The sequence below is a fragment of the Triturus cristatus genome, chromosome 6, assembly GCF_964204655.1.
Source record: "Triturus cristatus chromosome 6, aTriCri1.1, whole genome shotgun sequence".
In the NCBI taxonomy this organism is placed as follows: domain Eukaryota; kingdom Metazoa; phylum Chordata; class Amphibia; order Caudata; family Salamandridae; genus Triturus; species Triturus cristatus.
The window spans coordinates 893,352,976-893,361,837 of record NC_140589.1 but is presented as its reverse complement, the minus strand read 5'-3'; positions in this window follow the sequence as shown (position 1 = coordinate 893,361,837).

The window sequence follows — 8,862 nt, the reverse complement described above, 5'->3', positions numbered from 1 at the left end:
TGGTATTCACAGAAGGCATTTAGGAGTCCTAAAGTTAGGAGGCCTAACTTTACTACTCCTAAACTGAGACAAATCCTAACTTTAAGACTTTCGGTATTCACAGAAGGCATTTAGGAGTCCTATAGTTAGGAGTCCTAACTTTACTACTCCTAAACTGAGAAAAATCCTAACTTTAAGACTTTCGGTATTCACAGAAGGCATTTAGGAGTCCTAAACTTAGGACTCCTAACTTCTGTGAATACCGAAATGAGTAAGTGCCTTCTGTGAATACCAAAATGAGTAAGTGCCTTCTGTGAATACCAAAATGGTAGTAAGTTTAGGATTTTGTCTTAAGTTAGTTCTGTGAATCGGGCCCTTTCTCTCATATGGTCACTGATATACTTACTCACTCATCCATACAGCCACTCACACACCCACTCACTCCCCCATACACCCACTCATGTACCCTCTCGTTCACCATTTGCAGCCACTAACACTGCAACTTCCTCACCCATAAAGTCACTCACACACCCATTCACACATCCATACACCAACTCACACACCCAGTCACTCACTAATACATGCATTCATGCACCCACTCACTTACCCATACAGGCACTCACATACCTATTCACTCACCAGTACTACCACTCACAGAGAGTCACTTATCTAAACAGCACTAATGCAGCCACTCACTCACCCATACAGCCACTCATGCACCCCCTCACTCACCCATACAGCTGCTCACACATCCACTCAATCATCCATACAACCACTTACACACCCACTCACACACCCATACAGTTACTAACATGGCCAGTCACTCACCTATACAGCTACTAATGCAGCCAGTCACTCACCCATATAGCCACTGACATACAGTCAGTCTCATGCAGTCACTGATACACTCACTCATCCATACAGACACTCACATACCCAGTCACTCACCCATACAGCCACTACTGCACCCACTCACTCATTCATACAGCCAATCATACACCCACTCAGTCATCAATACAATCACTAACACACCCAGTTACTGTTTCTCATCTTACCACTGACACACCCAATCACTTACCCATACATCCACTCACATACCCACTAAATCACCTTTACAACCATGGCAACTGGAAAAACTTAACCGAAAAACTAAAAACTGGGGCTACAAGTGTCATATAACCCAAAAAAATAAATAATAATAATTAACACTTGTGGTGTGTCGCTCCCTCCAGAACTTCAGCAACCGATTGTTCCCCTACAGTAAGGATTTATTTTACTGTCTCTATAACATGTCCCGATCCTTAGGAGTTCTGGGGACTTCCCAGGTAGACGTTGCTGAACCCCTGTAGGTATAGGGTCCCCTGGTGCAATCTGCAGCACCGTACTCCCTCTGTGCTCTCAGCAAGTCGTTGGAATAGTATGTGTTCAGGTGGGTCCACATACTTGTTGGGCCACACAAATATTTCTTTGACGTACCCCCGGGAGAGGGTTTTGTCACACAAAGAGTACTTCATGTGCTTTACTGCCGTTTTCTTCTCCCCAAAGGGGACGTTGAAAAATTCCCACACAATGGATTGGCGCTTCAACGGGGGTTCCTCCTCCAAAGAACTTTTTTCATTAGGGTGTGGCTGCTGGTCTTATGTGCCACCATTGCCATTCTATTTGGAAAACGTTCCAAAATAACTCCAAAATGAGTTTCAAGATGAAAAGAGCAAATGCTGAAATAAGAACCTCCAATATCAGCACTGCAAGTGCGAAGAAAAGAAAACTGGGTGAGGACTTCCTTTCTCAAATAATGAAAAGAATTTTGTCCAATTAAGTCCCTTTATTCCATAATCATGTGATATTAGCGACAGCTGACATATTCCTGATTACGGGAAATAGAATTAAACAGTGTTGAACCATAAAGTAACTTATGAAAATTCCACGTTATATGTCATGTTAGTAAACTACCGATCGCAAACATCAATTACAATATTTGTATATGTGTTTTAGACTTTCAAAAAATCATGCTGGTTTCGCGACTATCTGCAGTAGCAGAAAATATGTATCACAACTTTTTGTGACGAATTCGTGAATATAACTTTTTTTTTAAATACTTCTGGGTGCATCTGTTTCTTGATGCAGAAGAAAATTATACAGCGTTCTTGATGCCCAATAAAATGAGGACATCTCCACCAAACAAAGAAGCTCTTACTTCATATAGTTATGAAAATGTATCCATTTTTGTTAGAGATTTACCTCTTTGTAGTGTTTTTGTCTTCTATGTAGGAGTATTCATGTTATCACAGATTTCTGGATGAAGACACATGAGGAACAATCACATTGCGGAACCTCACAGACGGTCGCTGGAGCCATTTCCTTGTGATCCATTATGCAGTTATAGTGTAAATAAGCACCTAGCATTTGCCAAATGAAGTAGAACTTACTAATTAACCATTATAAACTAGGACAGCTGGTTAGACATTTTGAGCAAAACTGTGGACTCTTGTTGAATAAACGAGCAGGTGATCCGTTCTGGCCCTGATGATCATTTCACAGAAATTAAATCTCAACGGGAACCACTTACAAATATAAGCATAGTTGGTGCCCCAGTTGAAGCTCCAACAATCCTAACTTCTTGAACTTCGCAAAGGCAAAGCTAGTGTGTTTACTCTTTTATTCCACGGTGAGAAACAATATGAAATCCTTAATGGAGGTGAATCTATCATTGATCTATTGGAGCGCAATCTCATCTGTAGTGACTGTCACGAGTGGTTCCTTCGTGTCACCTCCTGGTGAGAGCAGAGTCCATAGTTCTCCCTTTTGAATACCCGAAGTATGCAAATGCCCAAAATACATAGCACCACTCACACACCCACTTACAGACACACACAGGCACTTCCACACCCACTCACAGACCCACACAGACACTGACACACCCACTCACAGAGCTACTCTGACACTCATGCACCCACTCACCCATTCAGACACTCATACACCCACTCACAGACCCACACAGTGACTAGTGCACTCGCTCACAGACCTATTCAGAAACTCATACACACACACACAGACCCACATAGACACTGATGCACCTACTCACAGACCCACTCACTCACTTACGCACCCACTCATAGAACTACACAGATACTCATAGACACACACAGACACTGCTGCACCTAGTCACAGACCCACTCACAGACCCACACAGATGCTCACAGATTCACTTACAGACCCACTCGGGCACTTACGCACCCACTCCCAGACCCACACAGACACTCACACACTCTCAAAGGTCACAGGTTACAGTTATGAAATTAAATTTAAAAAATCTTTGAAATTCACAAAAAAACAAAGGTTACAGGGACATTATAGTTCACTAATAACCTTACAAAACTGTAGAAATTCACTAGAAAAAACAAAAGTTTAGTTAGCAAATATAATTTTTTTTAAGGTAGAAATTCACGGAAAAAAACCAAAGGTAGAAACCATTGAAATTCAAGTTACCTGAGCTAACTATAACTTACACCGCCACAATGCACTGCTTATGACCTCACATATAGCACAAAAAGTAGGTGGAATATGTTGTTAATTAGGGGGGGTTCATATATCACCTCTTCATAGTGTGGAAGGGGTCTGAGGAAAGTGCACAGGAGTTTTTTAACAAAATAAAGGATAACACATTGAATCTGCATTTTACCAGCTCAGTGAGCAAACCTGAGGTGAATTTCCTCGATCTTACAGTTTGTGTTAAAGAAAACAGACTGGAAACAAATTTGTATAGGAAACCCACCTCAGGGAACACGGACCTTCATGCATCCAGTTTCCACCCACAGAATCTAAATCATCCCGTATGGTGAGAGTTTGCGCATCAAACACAATTGCAATGAAGATGAGGAAAAGGAAAGAGCATTAAATGATGTAACTAAAAGGTTCAAAGGAAGACGTTCTTTGAGTGACTAAACTGAAACTGCAAAAACAGCAAAAACCAAAGCAAGGGCTAAAACCCGGAAACAACTCCTGTTTGGGAAGAGACAACAGAAAAAAGATAACGAATGTGACCCACATATTAGACTAGTTACAGCTTTTAATAAGCAAGAGGATTCAGTGAGATCAATTATCAAAAATACTGGCATTTAATCAGAAGTAAAACCATAGAAATTTTGCAGTTATATACTTCTAATTATACTTATCTGCTAAAAATGATAACTTGTGCCGTTAAGTAACTTTATGGCACAATTTTTAGATTATTTTTTTTTATTTCAAATCTGTTGATTGAATATAAGTTGAGCATACAAAAAAAAACTTTAAAAAAAGGGGGATAGACAATGCAAAGTACATCACCGATAATATGGTAATATGGTACATTGGCAGGGCGCTGCCAAAGTTCTTCTGTTACAACCAAAGGAAACAATAGAGGGTAAAGGTGCACCAAAGATAAACAATATGCTTATTAATTAACAGCGTACACCAGTATCACTTTATGTTAAAAAAAATCTGTAGCACAATAGCCATAGGGGGTAGGGGTCCATGTAAATGTGAATGTGGCTAGGGTCCCTGTTGTAGTAGAATGCCCCCCGGAGTAAGAAAACAAAAGGTTGGGGGCTTGGGATCACTAGCCCAATGCTCGGGCCATGTGAATAAGCTTTGAGCATGCCTGCGTCTTAGCGTAAGAACATGAGAGTACTTACGTGATGACGCTAGTGGCAAAGGGGTGTTAAAAAATACTCCCCTTCTTAATAAAATAACTGGGGAAGGAAAAAGAGTCAGGTAGGAAAGGTGTGGGGAAGTGAACGCACTCAGATCTTCAGAGGAGTGGATAGGCAGAGTTTCCTAAGAGGAGGGAGACGTCCCTATAAAGTTCTGTGTGATAGGGGAAGGCTGGCGTGTGCCTCTTGAGTACGGTAGAAGGAAGTCTTCAAATAACTGCAGAGCTCTAAGACGTGGGGGGGGGGTAAAGTGAGCATTTTCAGTCTGGGATAGGTATTGAATTAATGAATGCCAAGAGCGGGTGAATTTGGTGTCTGTGTGATTGAGACGGGTAAGCAACTCTAGGGCCATAACATGCCACAGCTGAAAAAACCACGTCGCAATAGGTGGAGGGCCAGGTTTCTTCCAATATAAAGCTATGGTCTGCCATGCCACCTCCTCCAGTATTTGTACTATTAGGTGCCAGTCTGAGTGTGTCATGGCTGTTAGCTGTGAGGGTCTGATGCCCAACAGAGTTACTGTCGGAGAGCTGGGTATCGGGAATCCTACTGTATCTTTAATGTGGCTAAGGATCTCCTTCCAATAAAGCAGCAGGTTGGGGCAAGACCACCAGATGTGAATGAAGTCACCCGTTCCACCCTGGCATCTCCAACATGTTGAAGGGAAGCCCGGAATCATCTTCTGAAGGCGAGCGGGGGTAAAGTACCACTGTGTCCTAAGTTTATAGGCCGATTCACGTTGGGGGATGCTTTGGTATATTTTAGTTATGTCCCACCATAGTCAGTCCCAAGTTTCAGGGGAAACCTCTCCGTCAAGGTCCATGTTCCATTGATTTTGGTATGTGTGGGGTTGGGGTAGTTGTGAGTGTTGTAGCACTTTGTATGTGTTAGAGATCAAACCCCTACATCCCTCTAAGGCCTGAACAAGGGTCTCGAAGGGAGTAAGCTGTCTAGTCGCTCCTTCTATGTATGCAGGAGAAGAAAGCCAATATTGAAGTTGATAATATTGCATTCTTGCATTGTCTGTAAGGTGAAATGATTTTTTGCACTGGTCGAAGGTGCTAAATGTGGCCCCCTGGAATAAGTCTTGAATTATGTGGCATTTACCCTCCGTCCTAGGTAGGAAGGCGTGAGGTTGGAGGGCAGGCGGAAAGGTGGGGTTGCATGCTATGGGAGTATTGGGGGATGGAAATGAGGTCAGGCCTCGAGGTATCACAAGTTTGTCCCATATATCTAGGACCGTTATCGTAGGGGATAGCTATATATGCACTACGTGGGTGAGCCGCACAAGGGAGCCAAGCTAAGTCCCACAGGGGTCTACAAACTACAGCCCGGTCCATGTGGAACCAGTGCTTTTCACTTTCCAATACCACCCATTCCGAGATGTAGCGAAAATGACAGGACCAGTAATATTCAAGGAGGTTAGGGCACACTAACCCCCCCCCCGATCGCAGGGTAGCATCAAGACTTTTTTGGAAAAATGTGGGCGGCCCTTTCCCCAGATGAAGGCAGATAAATCACGTTGGAGGGATTGAATATCAGTTTGTGGGATTGAGGTAGGTTTTGCCATCTACGGATATCTTCCCTTATGGCTGGTCTGTAGCTCGGACAATTGGCTTGAGTCCAGGAAGATAATGAGGGGGTCAGGTCCAATCCCAAGTATATTATTGACCTCTCAGATCATTGCAATGGGATCATATTCTGTCATTCTTGAATCTCTGAAGAGGGGAGGGTAAGATTCAGAGCGTGGGACTTGCCCAAATTGATCCTGAAGCCCGAGGCTTTTTCAAAGAAGAGCAGAAGTGAAGCTTATTGTGGAAGGGCTGAAGCCAGAGCAGTAAGGGACAAGAGAAGGTGTCCGCCAATAAAGAAATCTTGTATTCATATCCCGTAAATGGAATGCCCGAAATGATGGGTGAAGAGCATATTGCAATTGCTAGGGGCTCCACTACCAGGGCAAACAAAAGTGAGGATAGCGGGCACCCTTGTCTAGTGCCCCTACGTATAGCAATGGGAGTAGTGAGACGACCATTGATGCGGATACGCGTGATTGGTTGGTAATAAAAGGTCATCTTGGATATCATGGTGGGGCCAAACCTATTCAGTGCTAAACCTCCCTGAGAAAGCGTCAATCCACCGGTCAAATGCCTTCTTCACATCCAACAACACCACACAGGCAGGGATGTCCCGGAACTGAGCCTTTTCTATTAGGTGGGCTATACGACGAATAGTGTCGGTGCCCTGGCGATGGCGGATAAATCCGGCCTGGTCTGATCGAACAATAATAGGCAGATAGGGTTCTAGGCAATTTGCAAGGATCTTTGTATGGATCTTCACGTCGGTGTTCAAGAGGGCAATGGGACGATAAGATGTGCAAAGAGAGGGGTCTTTGTCTGGCTTTGGGACCAGCACTACCTCGGCTCCCGACATGTTTGGGGTGTGGCCAGTGGCGTCAATAACATTATTAGAGGGGAAGAAGGTGAGTTTGGAGCTGCGGAAAAAAGGTGCGATAAAAGGCAACAGTGAGACCATTGGGCCCGGGAGGTTTTCCCTATTGGAAGCTGTTTGAGTGCTTTTGCTATCTCCTCCAGGCATATTAGCTCATCATGAAGTTTTGCGTGATGGGGACTGATGGGTTCCCAGGGGCAAGAGTCACGGAAGGAAGAGATACTCTCCGGGGAACAAGGTTCAGCAGCGTACAGTTCTTCATAGAAGTTTGAGAGAATTAGGCTTTTATCGTGCTCAGAGGTGGCCCAGGAACCGTCTGGCCTCCTAAGCTTGGATATATGGGCTCGCGTGACCTGGGCCCGAGGGCGTCGTGCAAGGCATTTACCTACTTTATCCACACCCGTGTAAAAATTTTGTTTAAGAGCTAGTAAGGAGCATTCTGCTTTGTTGGTGCAATGTTGGTGTAACTGCCCTCGCAGCGCTGCAAGCTGTTTTTTGTTCTGTAGCAAGGGTTGTTGGTGATCTTGTCGCTCTATCGCTTTGATGTCGCCAGAGAGAGTCGACTCAAGGAGGAGAGCCTCTCGGGAGCAAGTTATTGCAATAGAGGAGATAACCCCCCCGGATAGTCGCCTTAAAGGCATCCCATCTGACCGACTCCGACGTGTCTGAGGTGTTGTTGGCGGCGAAAAAGGCCTCAATCTCCCTCCGTATGTCTGACACATCTACAGGTTCACGCAAGACATGAGGAGGGAGTCTCCAGCGGGGCTGTGCTCTGTGTTGCAAATCGGGGGTTGAAGAGAAATCGTGACATGGGTTTGGTCAGAGATTGAGATGTCAGACATCTCCGCGGCAGTTAAAAGGGAGAGCAAGGGGACGGATAAGAAAAAGTGTTCAATTCGTGAATACGAGCGATGGACTTGGGAGAAGAATGAATAGTCTTTGATGTCAGGGTGAAGGTACCTCCAGGCATCTAGTAAACCCAGGTCAGTGATGGTATTATTAAGGGCCGCCGACATGGGGCCCGTGCCCTGGTATGTAATTGCACTGCGGTCCAGGTCAGGGTTCCACACCAAACTGAATTCTCCCCAAGGACAATCGCCTCCTCTGAGGGTTGTAGTAGATCTCGTAGGCGGGTGCGCAAGAATATGTCCTGGGCTTGATTAGGTGCATACAGGTTTAAAAGAATCAAAGATCGTGTGCCCCATTGTATCTGAAGTTCTGTCTTCCCGGCCAAACCTGCCCTCAGTAGTATGGCTACTCCCACAGTTTTGGAAGAGGAACAAGCCCAATATTTTAGTGGATATTTAGGGTGTGTCATGAGACGAGTGTTGGTGGAGATAAGGTGTGTCTCCAGCAAAAATATGATGTCAGGGTCCTGAAGGAGCAAATAGCGCCAAACTTGTCATTTCTTATTAGGGAAATTAAGTCTCTTGACATTAAGCGAGAGGAGCTTAAAGGGAGACATCATTGACATCCCAGTAGGATTATCCATAAGGTATGAGTGTATGGGTCGCTCATGATGGCACTAGTTCTCATTTGGATGTTCCAGGAAGAATGAGATGTGTGAAAGGGTGTATCATGTCACTTTAAATGTATAGGGAGCTCCAAGTGACTTAGCATATCAGTCGGGTTAGAGAGATTCAGCCGTGTCCCCCTCTCAAAATACGCCTCTAGGGGGTAATGGAAAGGGAGGGAAAAAGGGGTAGGAAGGGTATCATCAACAACAAGCGGCCAACCAGGTCCA